Here is a 17,048-nt window from a genome sequence, read left to right as displayed (position 1 = left end):
TACCAAATTACTACACAGGATCAGGATAGGGTCAATCCGACAGCGGATGGTCAACTCTCATGGGACCGCGATAGTTCTTGCACATCAGACTCAGATGAAGAGGTTGAATGATGGCAGAACCAACTACATGAAGTAACCACGCTCAATTGTAATCAGATGGTGACAGTGGGGGTAGAGGAACTGCCGAAGGAATTTGCGAACACACTCCATCTAGCTGCTACTCCTGCACAGAGGGTCACTCCAAAGATGCAAATGACAGGGCGCAGATGTTGAAGGAAGGCGTGCACACGGTCAGAAGCATGAAACAAAGTACGCATTCCTCACCAGCTGAGGCTACCAGTATCTGAAGTGTGGGTATCTACCCAGCTTGGAAGTAGTAGCCTGAAGCCCCCTCAACAGACCAGCGCCAAGATTAGCAGAGGTTCAAGGAAGTTGCGGATACCACAGGTACGCTGGGCCTACAATAGACGACAAAAGGAAGCTCAGAAAAGACTAAATGGCCGCGGATCCTCCAAATAGGAGTTACAGCTGAAGAAGCAAGGTACACTGTGAAGTCGAGGGGCCCTAGAATGCGCCGCGACATTGCTACTGTGGCTGCGCCCGCACTCACTAAAGAGCATAAACCTTAGACCGATTACCCAACCGCTTCAGAAGTTCTCACAGCCCAAGTTAGCAAGGACGAGCCGATCTTGCCCCAACAGTGCGAACACTTGACTAGCAGTAGAAACCATATTCTCAGTACCTCAAGCAGTTGAAAGAAGGTGCAGGACTATAAACCAGCCTACGAAAAACCTGTGTGGAAAAAGGAATCGTCACCAAGCGAAGCAGTTCCCAAGTCTACAGCTGCGCCTAAAGGATAGTGCTACTATGGGGAGAAATCAAAAGATAGCCATTAGCCACATGGGTCGTGACGGGCCAGTCAAATCATGTCAGACAGGAGTAGGCGGTGGGACATTAAGGCGAAAGTTCCGAACGAGATACGTAGAGATTTGCCGACCTAAATTGCAAACGAGTGGAAGATATTTTGTCAGATCTCATAGCGTGCGGCCGGTATTGGATTTCAGGCACTTTGAACTAACAAAAAATAACAAGTACGTGGCTACTAGGCACTCCATGAGCACTATGGAAAGAACCCGAGCACGAGTTTCCGAAGAAATGCAGTGTAATCAAGAAGAGCCCTCTCAAGTTCCTGAAGTTCTTAAATCCCCATGCACCCCATGGCCCAGGAAGAATAAGCAAAAGATGGGTCTAGTGATGGCCTCCCCAAGATTCAGGAGGAAGACGACCTGCAAGACCTGATCGATCAAATTGATGCACAGGCGAAGGAAGAAGAACTTGCGTTCCAATTCCCGTTGTTACCCCCATATATTTCTCCATGGACCGGGATGACCAACCTCGTGAAAGACGTAGACGCTGCAAAAACTATGCTCTAGAGCCCACTTCTTCCAAATGATATAAGGTTCGAAGGGTTACCAATGGGGCACATTCCAAGCACCAAGTTCGAAGATTGGGAACTGATGGACAGCGACAAGTTCCCTGAACTAACCGACGGCACAGTATTGCCGTAGAAGTGGTTACTAGGTGTGGAGAGCGCTGGACTGCTGAACCTCAGGTGGATCCCTCACTATCACCGCACGACCATCACCATATTTGTGATTCGACAGCTGCTAGGTCTCATTCATGATGGATATCTCTAGTTGGAAGAACTGATCCCGATCACAACCGACCTAATCCACCAAATTACGCACCTGCCATATAAAGGGAATAACCCTGCAGACATCACCGGAACCAGTAGCGAGGGAGGCCTCGCCGAATTAGTTAAGGCAAAGTACCATCTGGAAAAATGGAAGCGGGGATATGTCATAGCGAGCATCAGTGACCACGCAGTACAAGTCGCCACTCAAATCCTAGCTAGTAAACTTATGAGAAAATGTCACGCAAATGAAGTGCCCACCACTGTCATCGCATTGGCAAGACAGTGTGCCGAGGGGGTTCAGTTCAATTGGGCACAATTCTTATGCGACGAATTTCTGACCAATTTTCAAGAAGCACAGGACAAAGGTAAGACCTTTCATTATGCATGGTTGCTCTTATCATTCTTTTTTGTTACAGGTGACTTGTCGCCGGAGAGCTAGTTTCCCAGCATTGAGGGTAGTCTACCCGAGGCAGTACGGTATATTTCACTTTGGGCTACAAAGGATGCAGCAAGGGTTTCCACGATCTAGGAATTTTGGACCTCAATGGAAGGCAAGATACGGATGCAGATTGCTCATAGACCGTGCATGTCCCCCACAATTTACAACAATTTTCAAAGCACGACCGAGTTCAAGGCAGACATGAATCATGTGTATATCCGAGCATGGAAGGATCCAGAGTGATCTTGGGTCACACTTCCGTTCCTTGCAATGGATGAGTCCATTTATGTTGTGTTAGCAGCATGGCCCTTGGAATGGCGCACCCCAGACAAGACCATTGATGACCAAGTGGTTGCACAGCAGCAGAAGAAGGAACGCCAGCAGCGCCTCACTCAACTGGCAGAGAAGGCACACTAGGAACAAAAAGTTGTTGGGCAACAAGTAGCTACCACGAGCCCGCCTACAAAACGGAACCAGACAGATCGGGGAATAGACTTGGAACAGGACCCACAACAGGAATCGGAGACTCGGGATCACCTCAAGCAGTCTCGCGCCAAAGAATCATCGACCACCCAGAAAAGGTCCAAAACAACGAAGGCATTGGAACAACAATTCATGGAAAATAGCCAGCTAGCAAGCAATGTTACCATCAGTGCGTTTCCCGAACTAATCACTGCACAAACAACTGTGTTGGGGGAGATCAGAGCATAGTTACAGGCATTACAAGAGCGACCCCCGAGCTAGGTCACCCAACCGATAGCATAGGATACATCTGCCGAAAAAATGATTAACATGCATACGCCACACACCCTACCATTGCCAGTAGGTGTTGTCTGAGCCGCAACCATAGGAGACGAATGCGGTTGGGAATTAAATCTAGCTGCCCTGTCTAGAGAAGTACTATACCTACTCCAAGAGGGAGTAACTCAGGAGTTGCGAGCCCGGGAAGGTTGCACTTTCCACATAGTGGTAGAGCAGAAGGAAAAATTAGAACAAGTCACTCTCCAGAATGAGGACCTGGCCACCCGATACCAGGAAGTAGAACAAGCTATGACAAAGGCGTGTAGCATGGTACTAGAACTAGCTATCCCCGGGGACCTCCCACCAGCTACCAAGATTCAGCACATGGCAGCCAGATTTCGCACGGCCCAAGCAAAGGCCACAAGACACCAGGAGGAGCTAACATTATAGGTTGCAGAGCTCCGTCTTAAGGCTCGGCCGCCCACACCTCTGGCAGAACGAGAACACCGCCACAGCACAGTTGTAGCTGGACTAGAAATAATGAGTAGTGTTGTTCGCGACTGCTCGGGACTACTCGACCAGTCACTCGAGATACTCGCCACCCTTCAGTAAGATCCAACCATACAGCAAGTAGAAACTGAGGCACATGAGGTGCAACAGGATTACAACACTCCCAAGGCATTGCACCAACGGTCGCTATCACACAATGGTTGGCCAACATGAAGGAGGCTGAGGCGCTCAAGGCCTAGGTTAATGCAGTGCGACAATAGGAGGTTGCCCTTAAAGAGCGTATCCAGCCCTGGCTCGACAAAGCATTTCACGTATCTACAACCATTGAAGTCAAACTCACACAGATACAGGTCGTCTGTGTGACAGAGCAAGCCATTGCAAATGAGATAGATACCTCAGCGACTTAGCTGGAAAGGGTACAGTGATTTGTAGCCGAGTTTGTTGCAGACACAGGCGAGATGCAGAAGTTGTTGACTGACCTATGCGCAAAGATTCCCGGCCCAGCCGAGTGACTTGGGATGAGTCACGATGATTGTGTTGGGGGACTGTTGGGTAGCGGAAGCCCTGCGCAACGGGTATGGGGCGCGAAGCCCGCAATTTTGGGTAAGAGCAGGGTAAAGACTCCGCGAGATGCATGGAGCACGATGTGTAATAAGTCAAAGTCAAAAGGGTAGTCCACCCAAAAATAATGTAAAGAAATGTAAGTTGAGTTGGCCTGCCTATGGATTGCGGTCCATGGAAAGGTATAAATAGAGCGAGGCTCTATGGGTAGAGTAGAAAAGTTTTTGGTATGATTTTGGAGATTTGAAATGTGATAGGTTTTTGAGAAGAGCATTCTGAGAGCGTCTGTAAGTCCGAGTTGGGGGTAGGGATAGAGGATAGAGGCTCTGTAGCTGTGTGCACAGAGGCCTGGAAGAGTTGGTAGATGTGTGCGCGGAACCCTGCAGCTGAGTGTGCAGGGTAGATCTGGATGTAAGGGTGATAAGTGGAAATAAAGATAAGTTTCTTCTGAATTCTGTGTTAATTCTGAACTATCGCAACTCTTTTATTTTATGGTTAATGAAACTGCGTTGATCTGCGCACATTTTCTTGTTGAGTACTTATGAATTGGGTTTAATCTTAATATGCGAACTAAATGAAAGTAATAAATGTTTTCTTAAAGACCTCTCTAAGTAGATCTAGGTTATAATACTTAATAGGACAAATTAGATCTGTAATCAGCGCGGTAAGAGAAAGCTAAGATTATCGAGATCTGCACGGATCTAGCACAGCGCGAAGCTGCAGGATGGAACGTGAACCTCGCAGACCACATCTAGACATCCCAAGGGTGCGAAAACCTGGTTCCAAAACCCTCCCCTGCTACCTCGGGTGAGACCTCAATCTACGCTTTGCGAGCTATTGCCACAAGGGCCGGTAGCTGCGGGATTTGCTTGGCTAAATAATTCTTCCGAACATGGGTCAGGTCCATATAAGCCAACATTTATCTTCAGTGATCTCGGGCTTGTCTTCAACACTTTCATGATGAGAAACAGATTCTTAGGGAATACTTGAATATGAGGCTTCAATCTTATGCCTTAAACTAACCTAAATAATTATCCTTTTAGGTCAAAAAGTGGTGAAATATATTCAATATTAGGATTGGATGTGGTAAACTTTTAGATGCTAGGATTTTAGATAATGGATTTCACCAAAGGAAAGGTATTATCCTACCAATTTCTTGTTAACCATCAAGAAAAAGGGTTCATTCATTGTCCTAGTGAAAAATAATTGAATTGCTTCATTCCTTGACAATGGTGCCAATTTTAGTTGTTCCCTAAAGGTAGTTTTTGGCTAGGAAACTATGCCAAGGCACCTAGATGTGTGGTTTTCTAAAAATAAATTTGTTATGGGGTAAACTCATTGCTTAAATATATCAGCAATCTAGTACAATACAAAAGTGCATAGAATAACATTTCAATGGCTTAGTAATAGAACAAATCTTCATACTCTCTCTATGATTAATAAATTACACAATACCGAAAAACCCTAGGCGCTGCTTGCTGAAGGAGTTTACGCAGCCCTAGCTAGTGATCACAACAAGAAGCTCGCAGCTGCCCCTTAGTGGCTTCCTACTACTGGGGACTGAGCACCATGGACGCTTCAGAGGACAGAGAGCCTCTCTCAGATCAACAACAAGAAAATGAAGGATCAGCAAAAGCTTTTGCCTCTCTCATTTCTGCAATGGGCCCGGTAAAGAACAGACCATCAGTCACCAAGTTTGTTAAAAGATTGGAAGACATTCCTGAAATCTCACTCCCTCCTATCCTTCCTCGTAGAGCAGCACTTTCTCTGGCGAAGCATGGATTAGTGGGGCAGTTTACGAGGTTATGGCCATCGCCCAAAACTGTGAAAAAATGGGTAGAAAGGAACTGGACTGCGTCAATAGATGGAAAAATCTCAATCAGGTTTTGTGGAAGAGGTTACTACACCTTTCACTTTGAAACCAAGGAGGATTGAGATCTAATTTTCAAGAATGGACCTTATTTTATGGATACAAGGGATTTGTATCTAAAAATATGGACGCCGGATTTTGACCCAGAAATGGATGTACCCAATGCCATCCCCCTCTGGGTTAGATTTCCACACCTTCCCCTTCAATGTTGGGGGGATGATTCAGTCAAAGTCATAGGAAATGTAGTTGGGAAATATATAGATAGGTGTGAGCCAAAGGAAAATATGCATGAATGCACCAGAATCTGTGTAGAAGTGGATCTTGGGAAAGGGCTACTAGCAGCTATCAAAATCAAAGTGGACCAGTGGACGCACATACAACAGCTGGATTATGAAGAAATCCCTTTCAAATGCAAGGTATGTCATAAATATGATCATTTTTCAAATAGATGTACAAAAAAAATGAAAATGAAAATGGAATGAGTGAAGATCCGGAAAACAAATGGGAACAGGTTAAAAGAAAGAATAGAGTCCACAAACAACCAAATCTATCTTCCTCACAGCCCTCCACATCCTTTGATCTCCATCCCCCATCACCCAAAGAATATAATAATCCTCTTGCTAGCCTTAACCATTTTGAGCCTCTGGACCCTTTAGCCCCCCCCTCCCCTGGACCAAGATCCAGATCCCCACATCATACCCCCAACCCCCTTTCATCCCCTCTAGTATCAAACTCTCACACCCCTCCCCCCCTCCCCCCCAAGTAAACAGAATTCTAACCAGAAAACAGTCAAAGGAAGCACCCCCAAAGGTAGAATATCAAAAAAAAAGAAAAAAAAGGAAGAAAGACGAACAAAGAACTCAGGGATGAAGCTGCAGCAAAGGAAATGGCACTAGGAACGCAGCAACCTATGGAAACCTTCTTAGGGAGTACAGGAAACAATGAAAAAATCCAGCAAAGAGGGAAAGGAGCCATGCACCACCCAACAAGTAAATAATGATAGTGATCTCCTGGAATTGTAGAGGAATGGGATCATTCATCAAAGAAAATGCCACAAGAGATATTCTGGCAAAAGAAAACCGAGACATCCTTATGATTCAGGAGACAAAAACAAACAGCCAAGAGACTAAAAAGATAAAAAAAAAAAAAAAATTAGAAATTATGAAGGGGAAGAAATACAAGCAACAAGAGCATCTGGAGGTATTTGCACAATATAGAAAAAAATGAACTTGGGAATTAATAAAATACAAAAAATACCAGCATTGGATCCAAACGGATCTAATGCAAATCAATACAAAAGAGAGGTGCAGTGTTATAAATATATATGCCCCAAATCACTATAAGTAAAAAAATCAATGTTGGACCACCATAAAAGAAGCACTAAAAGAAATACAAGCTAGGAAAATAATTCTAGGAGGAGATTTAAATTTGGTAAGAAGTATAGAAGAAAAGTTTGGAGGAACATACCACACAGACCCATCTAAGGATATTCTAGAAGAAATAATGGAACAACACAATTTAATAGACATCCTGCCAAGCAACGGGAAATACACTTGGAGCAATAAAAGAGTGGGCAAAAGAAACATAAAAGAAAGGCTAGATAGAATTCTGATACAAGAAAACATAGTAGCAGTGCACAACTCCATAAAATCAAAAATTTTACACACCACAACATCTGACTATAAACCAGTGACAATAGTCATCGGCAAAATGGAAAACTAGGGACCGCTCCCATTTAGATACAGCTCAATTTGGGACAGCAACACAGAAATCAATGAATTAGTCAAGGAAGCATGGGAGCCAAGAGTAACAGGATCACCTTAGTATATTTTGGAAACAAAATTAAAAATTGCAAGAACCAAATTAAAGGAACCGGCAAGAGAAAATGAAATTAAAAAAAGAAAAAAGAAAAAAGAGTTAGAGAAGAAAATGGAAAGGATGCAAATTTAAAAAGAAAATAGAGAAGAAGGCAAGCAAGATTATCTAAGAGAGAAGGAAATCTTCTGGGAAATATATAGGGAAAACAAGAAAGAAGAAGAAGAGTCAAGATTGAAATCCAGAAGTTTGTGGCTCAAGGCGGGGGACAAAAACACTTCCTTTTTCCACAACGCAATGAAACTGAGAAGAGCAAGAAACCAAATAGAAAAAATTCAAGTCGAAAGCCAAGAGGTCAAAGGTGCGGAGGAACTAAAAAAAGAAGCCTATCAACACTTTAAGAACTTACTCTCAGCCAATGAAGAAATGGTTGAGAGTGAAGATTTCTTAAAGCAGACAAATAAATAAATAAAGAACAAAATGTTGCAATGTGCAAGGACCCCACAGAAGAAGAGGTAGTGGCGGCCATATGGAGCCTGCATCCAGACAATGCCCCAAGGCCAGATGGTTTCATAATAGCATTCTACAGATCTCATTGGTATACCATCAGAAAGGATTTATTAAGAATGGTGAAGAATGTTTTCAGTAAAATAATAACAATAATAATTAATTAATTAATTAATTAATTAATTAAATTAAAAAATTAAAAAATAAATAAATATAAATAAATAAATATAAAAATAAATAAATAATTAAAAATTAAAAAATTAAAAATAAATTACAAATAAATAAATAATAAATAAAAATAAAAAATAAAAAATAAAAAAAATAAAAATATATATATATATATAGGAGGTAACACAAAATCTTCCTATGTTGCCCTAATCCCAAAGGAAGCAAACCCCTCAACCTTCAACAGGTTTCGCCCTATCTCTCTTTGCAATTCATCTTATAAGATAATAACAAAAATAATTGCAAATAGAATCAAGGTAGTACTTCCAATAATCATATTTGAAAACCAAGGAGGATTTGTGCCCAACAGGCAAATCATAGATAATGTAATTATTGTACAGGAAGTTGTACACTCTACTATGCTAAGGCAAGACAAAGGCCTCATAATCAAGCTAGATATGGCTAATGCATTTGACAGGGTCAGCCATCCATATCTAATGGCTATCGTCCAGAAACTTGGTTTCTCAAGAGATATAATGGAAGTCATACAGGGATGCATTTCTACTCCTTGGATTGCCCCCCTCATAAATGGAAGGCCCTGTGACTTCTTTCAAAGCACAAGAGGCCTTAGGCAAGGTTGTCCTCTCTCTCCCTTCCTATATATTATAATGGCGGAAACCTTAAGCAAGGCTTTGGAAAATCAAAGAAAGGAAAGAAACATCACAGGGATCAGAATACAAAAAGGAGTAAAAACAATAAACCACTCACTCTTTGCTGATGACACATTGCTACTGGGAGGGGCTTCAACAATAATAGCAAGGAGGTTCAAAAAAGTACTAGATGATTTTTTACAGGTTTCAGGTGGGTTATTAAACAATACAAAATATAGGATATATGGATGGAATAACCCCCCCAGGATTATGCAAAGGATCTCACAAATCTTAGACATCCCTGTACAGGAAAAATGGACACACTTCTTCTATCTGGGACTTCCAATCTCAAAAGAGAACATGAAGACAGAAATATGGACTAAACAAATTGAAAAAATGAAAAACAAAATACAAAGCTGGGGTATGATGTGGCTGAATATGGCAGGAAGGGTAATACTAATCAAAGCACTCCTTGCAGCACTACCTATCTACCAATATGCAATAATCATGGCCCCAACAAGTGCCCACAAACAAATGGAGTTAATCTTAAGAAGTTTTTTGTGGCAGGGGGGAAGCAAGAAAACAAAAAATTTAGCCTGGTCAGGTGGGAGCAAGTAGTACTACCTTATGAACAAGGAGGACTATCAATATGGATACCTGGGCTCATGAATGCAACACTAGGAATGAAAATAGTATGGAGACTAATTACAGGAAAAGAGAGCTGGTGGAAAAATACTCTTTTATCAAAATATATGGATGGCACCAGGGAAAGATTGCTTAATGGAAATATCCCAATAAGACAATGTACCCAAGTATGGAAGCTCGTTAAAAAAACAATTCCATTAATGAGTAGCTACATTTCTAAAATCCCAGGCAATGGAAAAACAATTTCAATTTGGGAGGACAGAATCATGGGAAAATAACCACTTCAGACTCATCCAGAAATTGAAGACATACAAGAGTCGATGAAAGGTAAAGGTTTCAATACTTTACACTCAATCTCTCTATGGAACCAAAAGGAATGGAAAGACTGGAAAATCTCAGCAATTCCGGCAGATCTGGAAGGGAAATGGAGAAAAATTAGGAAGCTCTTAAAAGGGGCAACGCCAATCCACCATGATGAGGAAGATGAATATCTCTGGGACCTAAGTGGTGGACATTATAGAGTTAATATTGGATATAAAATCCTTCAAGAATAATCAAATCAACAAGAGTAGGATTCTTGGAAAATAGCATGGAAATAAAAAAAAATTCCTAAGATAAAAATGTTCATCTGGACTCTTTTAAAAGGTAGAATATTGACCAGTGAAAACTTAAGAAAAAAGGCTTCCAAGATCCAACACGATGCCCATTATGCATGCAGGCTGAAGAAAATATACAACACCTTTTCCAAGAATGTATCTTTGCTAAAGAATGTTGGCAGCAACTGATAATTCCTTTCGAAAAAAAGAATAAATTTTGAAAATCCCTTGTTGAATTTTCTTCATACCTTTGAGAAGGCCTACCCATACACAACAAAGAAAAAATCCACAATTCAGAGAATATGGAAATGCATTCAAGTGATACTATGTTGGAAAATTTGGTTGACATGAAACAAGTGCATTTTCAAAAATAAAATTCCAAGGATAGGGAAGACCCTTTCAAAAACATGGGGTCTAACTTATGAAATACTCAATGTCAAAGGAACAACTCCAACAGACTATAACACTCTTCGACAGGAAGAGCGAGATTGGCTCAGCAAAGCCATAATAGATAATAATGGGCAAAAAGGACAGAGGAAGATAAGCTCAGGAATTATATGGAAAATAAGAATGAGTGAAGAGGAACTGACAAATTGGAGAAAAAATCAGAATAGATATTGTCTATACTTTTATGGGACTTCAAAGCATAATCCAGGAAAGGCAGGGGCAGGGGGAATAATCCTCGATCTTGATGGGAAAGAAAATGTCACTTATGAATGGGGATTGGGACAAATCTCAAATAATAAGGCAGAAGCTTACAGCTTGTTGATGGGAACAAGAATAATAAAAAAAAGAGAAATCCAAAATCCTATCATAATAGGAGACTCAGCCATAATAATAGAGGCAACGGCAAGAAACAAAAAATGAAGCAATGAGTTCATGAACAGAATCTTTAGAAGAATCAGGAAGAACTTGGAAGGCTCTGGCGATGTAATCTACAGACATGTCTTGAGAATCCACAATCAACAGGCAAATTACTTTGCAAACCTAGTAGTGAAAAAAAATGAAGGGCTTGTTCGGGAAAACCAGGAGGAATACCACAGCTCTGTTCCTTAATAACCAGCAAAAACCACAAAGTTAAAGCTAACCAATTCCAAAGGAAAAATCACAATGATAAAAGCAATCATTCAAAAAACAATAGCTATAAAACAACAAAGGATTCATCATTGCAGCAACAGCCAGGAAATCATGGGAAAGCAAAGGAAAAATCATGAAACTTCAGAATCTTGTATGAGCAATAACAGGAATGAATATTGTGACCCTAGTCATAAGAACTACACTGCAATCTATCTCATCGAAGGCAGGTTTCGGGCTGAGATAAAGCACTATAAGAATAAAGGGTACATTCCCAAAAATCGCAGCAACAATTTCAGCGAGGAAATCTTCATTCTCCATGATTTTATAGTGATACCTTGGATTCAAAGACCTTCCCTGTCCTTTCTAATAGCCAGCAACGTTTCCTTTGTTCACTCTTTATATCAGCCCCCCCGACTGATATAATCAGTCTTTGGCACTCCTTTAAGTCTGTATTTCGTAGGGACTTTAGCTCTTTCGGTTTACAAAGGAAAAGCTCGTCCGAGTTCTTTATCTAGACTTCAAAAAATCATTCATTTATATCTATTATTATCATCAGACCCGCACTCCAAAGCCCTTTCCACTGCACTGTCCCCTCCTTTCTCCAATCTCTAATCAAGTCGGGATCATTGATCGGGCACTCGATCTGACAGTTGTTGATCAGCCTGCTCAATCAAATCTGCGCACCTCTTCCCCATAGCCGATCTGTGCACATTGAATCAAACTGCTACCACCAATTTTGGGTGGACAACAAGCACGGAGATTACCCACCCGAAAAGTGGTTTTCTCTCTCTCCTCCGATGCTACATGTCGCTCGGTCGGTGGAATCAGGTGACCCCTCCCTTTTACCACTTATGGTTTATAACATGCCCAAAATACCATCTCCACCTTTTTTCCCGCCTTTCTTCTCGATTAACATGCAGACTTGTTCGTGCCTGACAACCGTAGATCTCAACCATCGATGGTCGCGACAGCTCCTCCAGTCTCCTCTCCCATCAGTGCCTCTGGACAATCTCCACCGTTCATCCCCTGATCCCAGTATTTGTGGTTTAATCTTGGCCGCTACTCTTTAGACATCCTCATCCGTTGAAAGGAAAGTGGTCAACAGCAGCAAAAGAAGAAGCATCTCATCAAAGAAGCACATCGAAATTTGGAGCAGAGAGTAGAGACAAAGGAAGAAGCAAGCAAACAAACCACATGGAATTCAACCCATGAAGGAGAGAACTCGGACAATTGTGACAAGAAGAGTCTATCAAATTAGAAGAAATCAGTCTATAGGCCTTGAAAAGCTGTCAGAGAGCCCATGACATGCAAATTTCTCTTTCTAGTAGGTCAGTTTGTTAGGCAGTAATCTAGAATACACATAAAAATACATGAAGTCCTTAACACAAGACTAGGAGAAGAGACTGTGTTCCTATCTCATGGCTTAGTTGTTTTTCATGGTACAGTCTTTTGTAATAGGAGTGTGCTCCATCAAAGCTTTTGGTAATATACAAACTACCCGACCTTGTTAAAAAAAAAAAAGAAATAGAACGAATCTTAATAAAATGAAATTAAGGAAATAATTTATGGTTGTAGAGGTATATTACAAAAAAAAAAAAATCTTATATTATAATTTCAGTATTGAATATAACTTTCTTAGGATAAATTAGGGAAGATGATCCTCTTCTTAACCTCTATAGCATTTCATATAACTTAAATATGTTCAAATGAAATAGATCATGGAAATTACAAGAAATAACACTCACAAAGGAAACAAGCTACCATATGTTGAAAGAAGAATCTTTTCATTAAAATATTCTAAAAGCAAAGTCTTCAAATAAAAATTGCACTTAGTCTTTTCTATCTAAAATCCAACCATTCATATGAGTTTATTTTTATCTTTTATACAAAAACTTACAAAACAACTTATTGTTGTAAAAAACAAAAAAAATAGGCAATGACTTCTCAATCCAATCTTGAGGTTATATCTATGCTCTTTTGTTGAATTTTGTTGTAGAAGTTGAGAAATTCATGGAACCAACTTAGTCAATCACCCATACCCAGATCCAATTGGATAACTATATCACACCATCTTTCTATAAGTTTCATCCAAATCAGTGTATTTCTAATATGTAGGTATAATAGGAAATAACATTCTGACTTGGTAGTGAATATAAAAATCATCCATGATTTTATCAACAACTACTTATCCTTTTAACACTCCACTCATAGGAGAAATTTTACTATCATTTGATTTGTACTTTGATAATGATTCTTGAAATACATCAATGGGTAATAATCTTCCATTTTCATCCCAGCATGAAGGAATTCCAAGACATTTTCAAATATTAAGCTTGGCATTGAATAAGCATACCTCCTTTTGGACTAACTTGCACTTACCTTGTACCTACTAAATAAGATTCCTCTTGGTGATAACTCTATTAGTCTCCATTATCATATTAGTTTTGTCAGTAATACCCTATTTTCTAAGTTCTTATTTGCCTCTTGAATTAAAACACTTAATTATTTTGGTTAGAATTTTTTGCTTGTTTCCCAATTCATGTTGAATTTGATCTATAACTTATTTACCAATCATCAGTAATTATGTTTCTTCTCCAATTACTACAATTGATTCCCATAAATTTGAAATAAAAGATATTATTTCCTTCCATAAAATACTTCTTGCCTCAATTAATGGTTGAGATCTAATTAATTATTTCTTGTACCACTCTACTTGAATTTTTAAAGTAGATTTTTTCTTTTTCTTGGTGCTAATATGTAGCTTTTAACCCTATACAGAAATTACTTGCAGACGAATTCTAAAAACAGAGAATAAACAATGACGAGAATATAAATAAATACACACAGATTTTCCCCTAGATCCAAAAATTGGGACTACTAGATTGATTTTTCATTATGTTTCTTTCAATGTTACAATACATATATATACATTTCAAAGCATTCATAAACCCCAATCCATTAACGCTGGATTAGAACATAATCATAGTTCCCTTGACCGAATCTACAAAATACCATAGGAAGAAAACCGTCATGCCTAAAATCATGTGCAAAACCCATGCACAAAACCATAGGTAGGTCTGCCACCTAATATAGGGTCCAAAAAAAAATATCTTGGGGCACTGCCCTAGACCCCATGCAGGGGGCTACTACCCCCCCTAAAACACCCTATCGTGGAAATAATATAACACACACATAACATTCTCCCACTTGTTGTTTTTTTTTCCACACAGGGGTCACAAGAGAGCTTATTCATTGGTCCAGCCCTACAACACCCATTGTTTCTCTACACCAAGAAAAATTCTCAATACTCACAGACTTCGTCAATGCATCTACAACATTCTTTAAAGAGTCCACCTTTACTAGCAATACCTTTTTGTCCTCAACCATATCCCTCACAAAGAGATATTGGACATCAATGTGCTTCGTATTTGAATGATAAGCAAGGTTCTTTACCAAGAAAATTTTACTTTAGATATCATAGTCTATCCTTATAGCTCATTGTACTAACCCCATACTTGAACACAATCTCTTCAACCAAAATGCTTCCTTGTTGCATGAGTGGTTGCCATGTATTTTTCCTCTTTAGTTGAAAGTGCCACTATAGACTATCTCTTGCTCATCCAACTAACTACTCCTCCAAATAGGTTAAACACATACCCACTTGTAGATCTTCTCTAATCTAAATCTTTAGCCCAGTCTGCAAAAAAGCCATGGATGTCCAAAACTCTGTCCAATTCTAGTCTTCCTTAGTAACACAGACCATAATCATTAGTGCCATGCAAATACCTGAAAAGTCACTTCATTGTTTTCCAATACTCCCTTGTTTTTGTGATAAACTTGCTCAATACTCCCACTGCATGTGCAATGTCTAGTCTAGTATAGGCCATTGCATACATCAGGCTACTAATTTCACTTGTGTATGGAACATGGGACATGTCCTCTACCTCTTCTTATGTCTTGGGACATTGTTCAGCAGATAAATTTACACCTACAAGAATAGGAACCTTCACTGATTTACTATCTTGCATATTTAACCTCTGGATTCCTTCTTTCTCAAAATTATCATCTCGCAGCTAGAGTTTGTGGCTCTTCATCTTCTGATTCATGTTATGTTGTAGAGTCTAATTATTCCTCTTTTAGCTCAAACTCTATTTTCTTAGGTTCCTTTCATAGGACTTCATGTTTAATAACATCTTTCACCTCTCTAAATACCACATCTTAGTTTTACACAACCTTCCTTGTTTCTACATTCCAAATCTTATAACCTTTCAAACCATCCTTATACCCAATAAAGATGCACCTTTCAGATTTACTATCGAACTTGGTTCTTTTCTCCTTTGGAACATGTACATATGCATCACAACCAAATACCCTCATATGTGAAAGAGAGGGTTTCTTACTAGTCCATACCTCATGTGGAGTCTTATCCTCCAATGTTGATGAGGGTGATCTATTAACCAACAAACATGCAGTCTCCACTACCTCTGCCCAAAATTCCTATCCTAACATAGCACCACTAAGCATGCTTCTTTCCTTTTCCATTAATGTCCTATTCATTCTTTCTACAACTCCATTTTTCTGAAGAGTGTATGGAGTAGTCTGCTACTGTGCTATACCACACTTCTTACAAAACTCTTCGAATTCCTTCTTGCATAACTCTCCACCATTATCTATCCTCAACACCTTTATCTTCTTCTTTGTCTGGTTTTCCACTAGAGCCTTAAATTCTTTAAACCTATCAAAGACTTAAGATTTCTTCCTAAGGAAATATATCCATGTATTACTTGAGAAGTAATCTATAAATTATACATAGTACATAGACTTACCCAGTGATGGAACCGACACAGGTCCAAACAAATCATTGTGCACAAGCTCTAATATCCCTTTTGCCCTCTTAGTAATAGAGGGGAAACTCACCCGATTCTTCTTCCCATATACACAATGTTCGCACAAATCGAAATCTAGAGAGACATTATACATACCTTCTACCATACTATTACCATGAAGTATTTGAAGGCCCTTCTCTCCAATATTTCCATGCCTTTGATGCCATAGCATGGTATCTTCTCTGGATACCACTATATTTTCTACTCCACTTTCAAGAAGCACGGAACTATTGAACCCATCAATAATAGTGCTACCTATAAGCTTGTACATAGTTCCAATCTGAGCTCCCTACATCAATACCAGTGCTCCCCAAACCATCTTGCATCTATCTTTCTCAAACACTATTTTTACACCCATCATCCATCTTGCTTGCAGAAATCAGGTTTCTGGCCAATGAAGGAATATGCAAAACACCCATAAAGGTTCTAATCCTTCCACCTTGCAACTTCTTCTTGACTATTTCACATCTGATGATCCTAGCCTTCTTGTCATCCCCTAAGAAGACATCACCACCATCATATTTCCCATACTCGCAGAACCACTCCCTATGGGGACTGAAGTGAAAGGATGCACCTGAGTTAATCAACCATGCCTCATGATCTAGATGTGTACATGAAGAAGAAGCCAAGTACACATCCTCACCTTCATCTGAGGTGTTTTTCGCCTCTATAAAGGAGCATCATCAGATCTCTTTCCTTTCTCAAGGGATTTACATCTAAAGTTTTTTTAAGTACCCTTCCTTTTTGCATTTCCAGCACACCTTTACAGGTTTTCCTAGAGATTTAGATCTCCCAGTCGAGGACTTATTTTTTATTCTGTTATGGGACTGTCCCCATACAAATAAGACATCTCCATTCTAGCCCTCCATATTTTTCCGTCTCATCTCCTT

The sequence above is a fragment of the Pinus tabuliformis genome, chromosome 7 (assembly GCF_031772625.1).
Source record: "Pinus tabuliformis cultivar Carrire ecotype Pingquan chromosome 7, CPIR1, whole genome shotgun sequence".
Lineage (NCBI taxonomy): Eukaryota > Viridiplantae > Streptophyta > Pinopsida > Pinales > Pinaceae > Pinus > Pinus tabuliformis.
This window is presented reverse-complemented; position numbering follows the sequence as displayed.